Genomic DNA, 14,742 nt, shown 5'->3' on the forward strand with positions numbered 1-14,742 from the left:
AATTTTACTATGTTAAAGTTAACCTCCCCTTTTTTATTTAAATAGAAAAGGGGAGGTGATGTGGGATTTCCCTCTGTATGCTTTGATTACCATTAATGAATAAGGAACTGCCTTGGCCTATTGATAGGGCAGAACTTAGGTAGGTGAAAAAAACTAAATAATATGCTAGGAGAAAGGAGGCAAAGTCAGGGAGAAGTCATGTAGCTCCACTGGAGACAGACTCCAGAACTTTACCCAGTAAGCCACCAACACATGGCAAAATACAGATTAATGAAGATGGGTTAAATTAAGATGTAAGAGTTAGCCAATAAGAAGCTAGAGCTAACGGGCCAATCAGTAATTTAAATAATACAATTCTGTGTGATTATTTCAGTTTTGGGTGGCTGGGATGAACAAACAGCTCTTTTCAACATACATCTCTCTAACATGTTTACCTATTATCAACCTATTAACTATATCTTTTGCATGTGACTGTTCTCTTTATTTCAGACTGAATGACATTATTTCCTGATAGACCAGTGTTATTTATTTTCAGTAAATCACAATCAAGAGAACTCATATCTTCACTGATAGGTTGGGTGTTCTTGTCAATCATTATTATGACTCTACTGGTAATGTGTCTGTAATTCTAAAATATTATTGTAACTTAAATACCATATATTTGAATATGAAATAGTAGTGAGGCATTAAATAGCAAATTGGATTCTGGTGTCTTCTAAAATCATGAGAAGCCAGTAAATGTACCGTGCATTCTGCTGATCTTTTCTTTTCAGGGGGAGAGACATCAAATTTTCTTTCATAAATTGAAAAGGCCACTTTGATAAGTGATATAAAATGCTTAGTGTTTTTAATATAACAACATGAGTTAAAGTAACCATTTTCCATTAAAACAACGCTCAAATGCTGTTTAGTTTCAGTCTGCAAGTCAACCTAAAAATAACTGTCACTTCTTTCTAATGTTGCCTGCAGCTTCTGGTGCAGACACCAGAGGGCGATGCTTGTTTTCTGCAGAGTAATTACAGAGTAATAACCTGTAGAGTCGAAGAGCTTTGTTTTACTTATGACAAATCAAGAACACTTCATTGAGCTTCCCTCACAAAATTCATTTTTAGGTAAACTAAAATATTTTAGGCACACTGTGGATTTTGGTACACTCAGTAACTAGTGTAGTTTTGATTATTTTTGTGAATCATTCTGCCTACAATTTAGAAAACTTAAAATAACAGGTTTTCATATGTTCTCGGTACCCCACAGTGACGCTTTTATAAACTCCCTGTATGCTAAGCAGTTAAAAACTAAAATAAAGCAACGAGAAATGCTTATTTTTTGATAGTCAGTGGAAAAACTACATGCTTTACAATTTTGTTTTGGTTTCCTACTGTAGTTATCTTTTGCCCAAAGAAACATTTATCACTGTACTAAAATCTTCTAGACTGGGAGAAAGGTAAGCATATTCATCTAACATTAAATTAACACAGCGATTATAAACAATTCTGTTCTGATTGAAAATTTAGTTACTCAGTTTTGGTATGAACTCTGATTTTGGTTGGTAAAGTTTAGACAATAACTTCTAAAACTTCAACTTCTGATAAAAACTGATATTTATGGGAGCTGGGAAGAAGGTTCAGAGGTCAAAGTGCCTGTGATACAGGATCAAGACCTGAGTTCAGATACAGAGCACCCACATAAAAAAACAGGTACAAGAGCACCTCTCTCTTTACCTTCAGCATGGGGTTGGCAGTGACAGAGGGAGGATTCTTGGGTGTTATGTAGCCAAGTCAAAGAATACCAGGCTCCATAACAGACCTTGTTCTAAAAGCATAAGGTGTAGAGTGACTGAGAAACACACTGGTATCATTTATTAATTCCACACTCAAACACCCACATGTACATAAGCCCCCACAAGTGCTCACAGTTGACAAAGCTACTGAGAGTGATTTTACTTAACATACTACCTCATACACTTTTTCATGTTTGATGCTATTTGTGAGTAAGAAGGTGAACTATACAAAGATTTCTGTATACTTCATATAGTTCTCTTGACATTTTATAAATTTTCTGTATGAATAGATAGTTTTGTGATCCTTTCATTTCAAGCAACCATACAAGAAATTAAAATAATGTCATACAGAGGATTACACGAACACTGTGCACACTGCACTATAATTTCATCTTTTTTTCTCTGAGGTGCAATAGCCAAAGATGAATCTGTTTCACTGGTAGTAACATGACCATGCTTTTTTTGTATTTCATTTTAAGAAAATATAAAAGACTGAAAAATATGACTTTTACCTTATTTAAGAGTGTCTTATTCAATGAATATGTTAATAAGATTAGTATCTTTAAAATTTTAATGAAGGATGAAGAGATGGCTCAGTCACTGAAGTGGTTCCCCTGACTTAAGAGCCCTAAGGACACAAATAAAATGCAAAGTGTGGAAGTATGGACCTCTAATACCAACACTAGGGTGGTGACATCAGGAGAATACCTGGGCCACATCACCCACCTAGTTCAGCCAAATCCATGAACCTCAGATTCCATGAGAGATAATATCTGAAAATAAGGTAGAACATGATTGAGGAAGACTCCTGAAGTCAATTGCTGGCTTCCACACTCATATATCCAAACATTTGGAGGTATCTCCACATATACATGGACTCATACACATTGTTCTTTGAAATACATAATCCTTAATACAATTTTATTCATAGCACATACAAATAAATCTTTCTACTTAACTACTGAGTCCAGGGATACTTTATCTGTTTGGTATAATGAGAGGTGCTTGTATTTGTAAATAGCAAAGTGCCAAGTATCCCTGTATCTCATTTTAAGATTTGTCTGCCTGTTAGCATCTCTGTAAAGCAATAAAATATTTCTTAGTTGTAGATAACAAAATAAAAACTATGTGCACAATCTCCAGTGTGTATTCCTACAGAGCAACAGATCTTAATACTCTACAGCATTGCTGATTACCAAGCTGGCCTCATCCCCAGAGTGCAAACCATTTCCCTGATGGATTCCAACCACTCTCGTCGCTTTCCTTCTGCAACTGTTCCCCGTTGATCAATGGAACACATTCTGTAAACATATAAATCTGCAAAACCTTTCAGTATCCTTGCCTTTCAGCTTTTTAAAAAAATTTCTCACTGCTAAGCTATCATAAGGTACCTTTGGGAACATAAGAAGTTTGATTCAAATGGGACATATTGAATTAAAGGTCATTTCATGGTCAACCCTTTTTTCTCCCTTTGACTTGCAGGCACACACACACACACATTTGCATCTGCTTGCAATGTCATACTGTACTAATTTCACAGCTCAAATATTGTGAGAATTAATATGTTGCATTTTAATGAAGCACATACAATATTGATGATGTATTATACGGTGTTAGTGTTACTACTGACTGACTGTTGACCACATACAGCACACTTGCTACTAAGGTATGTGTTAAGATTGCACTATTTTTAGTTCTTATACAAATGCTTTGAGAAACCTGTGATTAGTGTTCAATATAAAGGAAACAAGAGAGTATCGAAAACTGTCATAACAAAATTCTGCATGACTAAAACAAAAGAAATTTATTTTTCTGTTATTTTTATGGCTAGAACATAGACGTCAGGTTTTCAGCAACTTGGTGTCTTATGATGCCTCTCCATGTCTTATAGATGGCAGTGTCTCACTGAGACGTCAGGTTTTCAGCAACTTGGTGTCTTATGATGCCTCTCCATGTCTTATAGATGGCAGTGTCTCACTGAGACGTCAGGTTTTCAGCAACTTGGTGTCTCCATGTCTTATAGATGGCAGTGTCTCACTGAATGCCTATCTCTGTGTCCATATCTGTATCCTAATCTTTCTAATCTGAGATCCATTGCTCAGAGCACAAACTAACATCATTTTTAATTAATTGCCCTTTTAAAAAATCACTATGAAAAACCTTCATTAATGTTTCAGTTTAGAAGATGAAAAGGATATCCGTTAAACTCTGAATATTACCCAGGAATAAAAGTAAACCCATCAGTCTTAAACACGCCCTTCCTCTGACAATGCAATAGGAATGTAACTAGAACAAACAGACGTACAGGATTGCTGCAACTGTTCAGGAACAGAGTGCAATAGGCAGAGCTAATTAGTAGGCCTATCTGCAATACAGCTTTCTAGGGTTGATCCAGACCTGTCAGAAGAAGATTAACATGAGGTACCAGACAGCTCCAGTCTGAAAGTACATGTAGCATTGAGGGAGCAGCATGTACTTTTAGACTTGCCCTGGCCACTGTGTACTGGCTACTCGTGAGGCAGTCGGAAGTTAGCACCATTGTCATTGTTAATATTTTGGGTGATTTGGAGAAGATAAGTGATATGGGAGGTTATGTATACTGTGAATATTTTTTTATTGCCATTGCTTAATATAGAAGCTGTTTTCAGTCGATGGCTTAAAAGAGTAAAGCCAGACTGAATGAAATAAATAGAGAGAGTAAGTAGAATCAGTGAGAATCCATGTAACTGTCACCTAGAGACAGATGTGTCTTAACCTTGCCGGTAAACCACAGCCACGTGGCAATACACAGATTAATAGAAATGGGTTAATTTAAGATATAAGAGCAAGCTAGAAATATGCTTAAGTTTGGACAAGCAGTATTGCGAATAATTTAGTTTCTGTGTGATTATGTTGTGATCTGGTTAGCTGGGAACAAACAAGTGACCTCTTACTACAGATAAGGTCTGTTGATACACAAGATCTATGTTGGGGTGTCAGTTTAACCACAGTGACTCCATTGCTGTGGAATGGATCTCGCCCATGGATACAAGACCCAGACTCATTTTCCCATCTGGTTCCTTTAAAAGAACTAAGTAGAAATACTTTTAAACAATGTCAAGTGATGAAGAGATTTGTGTCATCAGAACCCTGCTTTAATGTGCATCACACATTTAAAAAAATAAGTTTTTGTGTAAAAGAATAGTTTTAAAATTAAAAAAAACTTTAAGAATTATAAGAAACATAATTTTATATACCCTTCCTCCCCTCTTCCCTTCTACCCTCTCCTGTGACACCCATGCTTCCAAGCTATGTCCAACTTTTTATGTGACAATTTTCATTTTATCTTATAATATTTTATTTTGTTAATAAAACAAAATAACTTTAATTACAACCTCAAGAAAATTATACAAATGGATTCAAGCATAAAATTTGTGGATCATCTCAAAATTACATAACAGGATTTTGCCAAAATAACATGCCTGCGTGAAAAGGTCTTGAGAAAACAAGAAACAAAAGGATCTGCTGAAGAGAGGGTAGAAAGACTGGGATTAATCAATCAATTAATTAATTAATTAATAGTAATCTTTATGAATGAAAGGATAAACCACTGTTTTGATTTGTGTGGTGATTTGAATGCAAATGACCCCACAAACTCATAGGGAGTAGCACTATTGGAAAGGAATAGGATATATGTCTATGTTGAGGCAGGTATCACTGGAGGGGTGAGATTTGAGCTTACAAATGTCCAAGAGAGACACAATGTCTCTCTCTCTCTCTCTTCCTGTTGCCTGTCTGCCTATCCAAATGTAGAACCCTTGGCTAGCACCATCTGCCTGTGTAACTGACTTTACAAAAAAGGACTAAATCCCTGAATGTGTAAGTCAGCCCCAGTTAAATGTTTCCCTTTATAAGTATTTCTGAATCATAGTGATTTTCCATAGCAATAGAAATTCTAAGTCAATTTGCAAAAAAATGGAAGTTATGACTTTCATGCGCATTGGCGACTCATATCCCTTCCTTTGAAAAGAGCCTGTTCAGACCATTTAGTCACTTTTTTTTTTTGCTTTGTTTTTTGTTTTGTTTTGTTTTTCTGAAACAGGGTTTCTCTGTAGCTTTGGAGCCTGTCCTGGAACTAGCTCTTGTAGACCAGGCTGTTCTTTAACTCACAGAGATTGCCTGTCTTCGCCTGCCAAGTGCTGGATTTAAAGGCGTGTGCCACCATGGCCCGGCTTTCATTTAGTTATTTTTACATTAGGTCATTTTTTTTCTGTTTTCTATGTTAATGTTTTTTATTGTTTACATAACATGTTTCACCGACAACAGTTTTTACTTACTCAAATCTTTACAATCAACTTTAGAGAATTTACTATTTTTTTCTTTTTTTTTCTGTTTTTGTTTTTTTTTTGTTTTTTGTTTTTTTGTTGTTGTTTTTTTTGTTTTTTTGCTTGCTTGTTTGTTTTTTGGGTTTTTGGGTTTTTCGAGACAGGGTTTCTCTGTGGTTTTGGAGCCTGTCTTGGAACTAGCTCTTGTAGACCAGGCTGGTCTTGAACTCACAGAGATCTGCCTGCCTCTGCCTCCCGAGTGCTGGGATTAAAGGCGTGGGCCACCACCGCCTGGCTTTTTTTTTCTTTTTTAGAAATGGAAGCTTCTATTTTTTTCTTTGAACTCTTTGTACTAAATGTTACTCAATTTACAGAAGCTTTTTAACATCCAAAGGTAAGAAACTATATTGGACACATTTGAGTTTTGCTTACCAGAGGAAAATTGACTTGTAATGTCTCTGTATTAAGCACTTTACCTTTGAGTAAAGGGTAGCAGTTGTGATGATGCTAGCAATAGCTAGCATTAGGAAATGAACAGCTGCTTTTTTGCATAAAAAGCTGAATGTGTTCTCTTCAGTTTCTCCTCTATGTACACTCAGTTTCTGGAACACCTGTGTGACCAAACACTCTTTTCATGGTTGATGAGCCAGCTGTTCAACCAGCATATTCCTTTTCACTTTTTATGTGGTTTGTAGCAGCATTCAGCCAGGCCATTCCTACTGAAGCATTATTTTCCTTTGTCTACCAGAATAATGTAGCACCCATCTCCCTCACATGTCTATAGTCACTCATGGCATACTTGTAGATATTCTAGATTTTTATTACTTTTGAAGACTCCATTATCACTGACAGTATTACCTATCACGATGCTTCTTCTTAGAGGCTGCTACTTTTAACCTGTCCATTATGCATTGTTCATCATCAATTCTTGTCTGCATTTTTAAGTCAAATATTATGTCGCATGTTTCTTATTCTTCAATAAGTAATCAGTACCTGGAAAAGAAATCACTCCCATTGAGAGATCTTATCTCTTACAACTCAGTGTCTCATATGATGTGGCTTTTTATCTTCACTTATTGCTTGCTTCTTTCTATTCTGTTTATCTGTAGAACAAGGGGAGGGGTCATCTAAAACTGATTTTTGGCTTAGAAAATGATTAATGAATTCATAACTTAATGAATTCATAACTGATATGTAGCATGTTGTATAAAAATTTGAAATTTTCAGTGCATCATCCAAGTTAAATATGCTTCTTAAAGGTTTGGAAATGGTACGAGTGAAGATTTTAACACTAAACACATAGTGGGATGTAGATGTCTTATTAAAAATTTTTTATGAGCTGTCTTCACAGGGGATGTTGTAAATATATCATCCCCATTGATAAAGTAGAAACAATATATGTGCACATATCTGGGAGAATGGGACTCAGTCTTGCAGGAGTATCCTAAAAGACTGCAAATATTTCTTTTGAACAGTTTTGTGAAGATTTTTACTTCCACTGACATTCTTTGGTTTTTTTAACTTATATTGTCTTACAATATAAGAATGACAACATTAATAAAAAAAATCCCTTTTATATTATCTTGTAAAAAAGATTGAATATAATGGATATTGTTCTCTTTTTGATTATAAATAATGGGTCCTTTGGAGAAGGTAGACCTGAAATTTTTGTATGGTTGGAACATTTCTACAACGAATGCAATTTACTGTGAAGTATGATATGCTATTAGCATGTTCCTAGATACCTGTCATTCATTGACTGTAGCATCTGCTAGTCTTTCCCATCCAGTTATTGATAAAATATTATGTTTTGTTTTCTCACTGATCACTACAGTTTTACTTGAAAGCCATGTTGCTCTTATGTTAAATACTTCATTGATAATAATGTTTTTAGTGTAAAAATTGTATTAAATTATGTCCCTGTACCCTGAAAATGCTTTTTTTTCTTGTATCTTTTTTTTAAATTTATTTATTTATTAAAGATTTCTGTCTCTTCCCCGCCACCGCCTCCCATTTCCCTCCCTCTCCCCCAATTAAGTCCCCCCCCCCAGCCCGAAAAGCCATCAGGGTTCCCTGTCCTATGGGAAGTCCAAGGAACCCCCACCTCCATCCAGGTCTAGTAAGTTGAGCATCCAAACTGCTTAGGTTCCCACAAAGCCAGTGCGTGCAGTAGGATCAGAAACCCATTGCCATTGTTCTTGAGTTCTCAGTAGTACTCATTGTCCGCTATGTTCAGAGAGTCCGGTTTTATCCCAGGCTTTTCCAGACCCAGGCCAGCTGGCCTTGGTGAGTTCCCAGTAGAACATCCCCATTGTCTCAGTGTTTGGGTGCACCCCTCGCGGTCCTGAGTTCCTTGCTCGTGCTCTCTCTCCTTCTGCTCCTGATTTGGACCTTGAGATTTCTGTCCGGTGCTCCCATGTGGGTCTCTGTCTCTGTCTCCTTTCATCGCTTGCTGAAGGTTAGTATTCAGGAGGATGCCTATATGTTTTTCTTTGGGTTCTCCTTATTTAGCTTCTCTAGGATCACTAATTATGAGCTCAATGTCCTTGGTTTATGGCTAGAAACCAAATATGAGTGAGTACATCCCATGTTCCTCTTTTTGGGTCTGACTTACCTCACTCAGGATAGTGTTTTCTATTTCCATCCATTTGCATGCAAAATTCAAGAAGTCCTTGTTTTTTATTGCTGAGTAGTACTCTAATATGTATAAATTCCATACTTTCTTCATCCATTCTTCCATTGAAGGGCATCTAGGTTGTTTCCAGGTTCTGGCTACCACAAACAATGCTGCTATGAACATCGTAGAGCATATACTTTTGTTGTATGATAAAGCCTCTCTTGGGTATATTCCCAAGAGTGGTATTGCTGGGTCCAGGGGTAAGTTGATCCCGAATTTCCTGAGAAACCGCCACACTGCTTTCCAAAGTGGTTGCACAAGTTTGCATTCCCACCACAATTATTTTTAATTTTATAATTATCTCTTTTGTTGAGAGTATAATTGCACCATTCCCGTTTCATTTCCCTCTCCTCAAACCTCCCCATATCTTCTTCATTGCTATCTTTCAAATTCAAGACCTAGTTTTTCCTTGGTTTTACATATATGTATATTTGTATACATATATTTCTGAATACATGAATTCACATTAAAATATCTGTAAAGTGTATATTTATTTTTAAGGATACTTATTTACTATTGTTTAGCCTATTGGTGTGCTTCTCCCTGGAGAAGAATATTCCTCCTGATTTCAGCATCCCTTAGTTGCCAGTAGTTTTTTCGTTTGGATATCCCAGGTTTGTTTTTGTCTAGTTTTGCACAGCTACTGTTTTTGACCCCTTTCAGCACATGTTCTGGCAGTCATTTTGATCCTGTACCTAAGACTTATAAATATTGAGGAAAAGGTGTCAAAAGATTGAAAAAGTAGGAGTTCAAGGAGTTTGTTGTGAGATTGTATATTCTTATAATGACAGAAATTCACAGCTCTTTGCATGTTGTGATTTGAATTAAAGTAGGTTTAGAAATAGTAAAACTACAAATGTTATTTTATATATAATATTTGGTATATTAGAAAGATGATTTCTATTGCAAATATTTGGTAATTTGTATCATTTGGTAAATTTGTACCACAACACAAATATCATTTTGTTCTGTCATTCATATTTATTTTTAATCATAAAATACACTGAGTGTAATTTCAATTACCAACCATAAATGATGCAGAATTTTATGTCTTCCCTAATGCCTCAGTATTGCTTGTAAATAGTTTTTTGAGTGTACTAATTATATTAGATAGACTAGTAACTGTGAAATTAAAAATCCTGGCCTGCTTTATTCATTCTACTGAACTATTGGGTATGTTAAAGTCAGCGTGTCTGTTTATATATATTATTACATTTTTAATATATTTTACAGTAGATACTTTGACTTGGAATTAAAGTTTGGTTTTCTTTTGGGTGTTTTACTTTGTTTATTCAGCCACAATTTGTATTTTCATGGCACAATTTACATTCACACTAATTTTGGACACATTTCTATATTTTTGTTGTTGTTACTTGTTCTCTGTGTGTGTTACAAAACTCGTGGTTTTTTGCTTCTGTCTCACACCTCAGTTTCCTTCTCTTTAACTTTTTTTTAATACTGGTACAAAAGCCCTTCTTTAATAGCACATGGAGGCTTAAATACCCAGCAGTCAATGGCCAACAGGTGAAAATCCCATCCTCTGATCCTCTAGGCTAGGCACAGCTTTTAGTAACTCCAATTAGAAAGCTCTAGCAGGGAAGAGCAGCTGAAGGACAGGACTCCAATTGGTCCCAACACTTAACTAGCAGAAAATATGTTTAAATTATACTTTTGATAAAGAACTGTTTTTAAAATATACAGAAAGTTAATAGCCAGCATTCCAAAATAATCACCTATAGAAATATTGGCAGATATTTCACTAGAGAAATGATGTGGGATTACTAAACATGTAAAAGCTCATTCATTGTCATCAAACATGATCACCCATATAATTCACAAATAAACTGCTAAGTGATTGTCATCAAATCCTTAAGAGAGTTAATATTTTAAAATATACGTTAGTAGTAGTATTTGGTAGCAATCAATAATAGTAACAAATTTCCTGTTGAGTTTGAATTAGATGATAACCTGAATATTAATCATACAAGGAACTAATAACATGAACTCTAAATAAAAGCTATTGGTATATGCAAAACTCAGGGATTTTGCATGCATACATACACATATGTGTGTGTATGCATGTATGTATGCATGCAAGTTGTTTGAAATAGTTTCTCTGAATAACTTTGGTGCCTGTCCTGAAACTAGCTTTTTTTGACTAGACTCATCTTAAGCTTAAAGAGATCCACCTGCCTCTGCCTCCCAAGTTCTGGGATCAAAGGCCTGCAACACCACCACCCGGCTATTTCTATTAAGATAGTAAACAGTGGCGGGTGTGGTACCACATGTGTTTAATTCCAGGGCTGGGGGGCTGAGGCAGACTGATCTGTATGAGTTCTAGGCCAGCCTGGTTGTAGGAAAGAGTAAGTTCCAGGACAACCAGAAACCCTTGTCTCAAAAATACAAATAGAGAATAAACAGTGTCATAATAAACCAAAAAGTTATGTATTGAATGAATATTTAAAAGGCTGAGGAATCCATATAAGTTCAAAAATTAGCAAACAAAATTAGTGTTACTGCTAAACTAAATTTACTCTCTGGCTCACAGTGAGTAAATTCTAATATATTTATGATAAATGATTAGAAATAAGAAATAAAAACCATCTAGAGAACATGAAAACACCATTTGTTTAAAGGTTGATGCTGTGTTGTCTGAGTGAAAGATAAGAACCACAATACTTCAGTATTACTAAGTATAAGACTTTAAGTTTTAAAACTTTAAAAATGTTTAAATTATTTCAGTGTATTGTGTGTGTGTGTCTGTGTCTCTGTGTGTGGTTTGTGTGTTTGTAAGATGATTGTCTGTGTTCCAGAAACATTGAACTTTGCTTGGTTATAGCCCATGAAGCAGCTCCTAAACCGAAAAGAGCTTTTATCCCTACTCACCAGTAAAAACTTAGCTTTAAGCTGGAGCTTGTGAAATATAGCCAGATTATCATTTTCAGTATTCTTCCATCCATGCTAAAAACCAGCCAGTCTCTTAATATCATATTAAATCCACAAAAATCCTAAATTCTACTAGGTTTCAAAATGTTATTGTTTTTCTTAACTTCTTTTTATTTTAAATACATTGTTTTCTACATATATAAATTTCTGTGAAAGGTATTTATACATTATTTTAAAGAACTGTACATAGTATTCAAATATGCAGTAACTGTGATGTCTTTTCCCAACAGCAAAAAATACATTTTTGGAAATTACTTTTACAAAATGATGATAATCAAATATGCAAAAATCAAAAAATGTATTAATTATTAATCATAACTCTTCACTTATTCATTTGTAATTCAGAGCTATTAGAACTTCAATATAGAAGCCACTAGAATTACATGAATGGCTTAGAACACATTATTTTTTTTTATTAAAAATTTCTGCTTCCTCCCCAACTCCCATTTTCCTCCCCCTTCCCTCTCCCTCCCTCTCCAGTCCAAAGAGCAGTCAGGTTTCCCTGCCCTTGGAAAGTCCAAGGTCCTCCCCCCACCATCCAGGTCTAGGAAGGTTCACATCCAAACAAACTAGGCTGCCATAAAGCCGGTACATAAACTAGGATCAAAACCCAGTGCAATTGTATTTCGCTTCTAAGTCAGCCCCTATTGTCCGCCATGTTCATGGAGTCCAGTTTCATCCCATGCTTTTACAGACTCAGTCGAGCTGGCCTTGGTGAGCTCCCATTGGATCAGGCCCACCATCTCAGTGGGTGGGCGCACCCCTCGCGGTCCTAACTTCCTTGCTCATGTTCTCCCTCCTACTGATACTCATTTGGGCCTTGGGAGCTCAGCCTGGTGATCCAATGTGGGTCTCTGTCTCTATCTCTATCCATCACCACATGGAGGTTCTATGTTGATATGTAAGATATTCATCAGTATGGCTATAGTATCGGGCCATTTCAGGCTCACTCTCCTCAGCAGCCAAAGAAACTAGCTGAGGAGATCTCCATGGACACCCAGGAACCCCTCCAGAGTCAAGTCTGTTGCCAACCTTAAAATGGCTCCCTTAATAAAGATTATACTTCCCTGCTCCCGTATTTACCCTTCCTCCATCCCAAACATTCCATTCCCCCAAATTCTCCCCATTCTCCCCTTCTCACTTTTCTCTCCCCATCTCCCCTTACCCCCATCCCATCCCCACCCCAAGATCCCAATTTTTGCCCGGCAATCTTATATACTTCCAATAACCAGGAGGATAATTATACGTTTTTTTTTGGGTTCACCTTCTTATGTAACTTCTCTAGGATCACGAATTATAGGCTCAATGTCCTTTATTTATGATTAGAAACCACTTATGAGTGAGTACATCCCATGTTCATTTTTTTGGGACTAGGTTACTTCACTCAGGATAGTGTTTTCTATTTCCATCCATTTGCATGCAAAATTCAAGATGCCATTGTTTTTTACCACAGAGTAGTACTCTGATATGTATATAATCCATACTTTCTTCATCCATTCTTCTATTGAAGGGCATCTGGGTTATTTCCAGGTTCTGGCTATTACAAATAATGCTGCTATGAACATAGTTGAACAAATGTTTTTGTCATATGGTAGGGCATCTCTTGGGTATATTCCCAAGAGTGGTATTCCTGGGTCCTGGGGTAGGTTGATCCCAAATTTCCTGAGAAACCGAAACACTGATTTCCAAAGTGGTTGCAGAAGTTTGCATTCCTACCAGCAATGGATGAGTGTACCCCTTACTCAACATCCTCTCTAGCAAAGGCTATCATTGGTGTTTTTGATTTTAGCCATTCTGACAGGTGTAAGATGGTATCTCAAAGTTGTTTTGATTTGTATTTCCCTGATCGCTAAGGAGGTTGAGCATGATCTTAAGTGTCTTTTGGCCATTTGAACTTCTTCTGTTGAGAATTCTCTGTTCAGTTCAGTGCCCCATTTTTTAATTCTGTTAATTAGCATTTTAAAGTCTAGTTTTTTGAGTTCTTTATATATTTTGGAGATCAGACCTTTGTCTGTTGCGGGATTGGTGAAGATCTTCTGCCAGTCAGTTATATTAAGAAAACAATTTCTTTGTTCTCACCCACCATCTTTTACAATCTTTTTGTCTTATCTTCCACAATAGTACTGAGTGGTGCAGGAGAATTATCTGTATTCTGTCAACCATGTATTTTAATAAAACATTGATTTGCCAGGCAGGAAGTATAGGCAGGTCAACAAGACAGGAAGTAGAGGCAGGACGATGAGAACTGGAGAATGCTGGAAAGGAGGAAGCCCATTCCTCCCATTCCTGCCCAGATTCCAAAGAAGTGACATGTGATCTGTCCCACTGTGAAAGTTACTGAGACACATAGCTAACATAGATCAGAATAATGGGTTAATTAAGTTACAAGAGCTAATAAGTAGCCTGAACTAATGGGCCAATCAGTTTACAATTTTATGGAGATCTCTGTGTGATTTTCTTTGGGGCTTGCTGGCTGTGGGATACCGGACAGGACAGAAACCTCAACAAGCCAGCCCTCATGTTACAGAATGGCAGGCCCCTCATATTACAACTGAGCCTTGGAAGGAATCTATGTGAGGTAGATAATTAATTTAAGGCAAAAGATTTCTTGGTAACTTGTTTTCTGCAGCTAGACCAGTTGTGGCTCTCTCTACTAAGTATTATCTACTACAAATAGAAAGAAGTTTCCCTGATCATGGTTGAGAAATTTATTAATCTGTGGTCATAAGGATGAGTTATTATAAAATTGCTTGAAATAATATCCAGCAGAATAAGTGTAGTAGGTCATCAGATAAGGTATATGACTTATCGAGCCAAGATTCTTGCTTCAAGATTAGTACAGTTCTTAGACTTCATCCTGTTGAGAAGGCCTTAAATCAATTGAGAAAGCAGTTGGTTATCCCTGTGAAATTATAGATATAAATGTCCTAGTAGGCATACGTTGCAAGCCTGAATGGTCTTTTTTTTTTAGTTTTATTTTTGTTTATTTTTGAATTTGTTTATTGAAGGTATATTCTTTTCTCATATAATATATT

Source organism: Microtus pennsylvanicus, chromosome 10 (assembly GCF_037038515.1).
Source record: "Microtus pennsylvanicus isolate mMicPen1 chromosome 10, mMicPen1.hap1, whole genome shotgun sequence".
In the NCBI taxonomy this organism is placed as follows: domain Eukaryota; kingdom Metazoa; phylum Chordata; class Mammalia; order Rodentia; family Cricetidae; genus Microtus; species Microtus pennsylvanicus.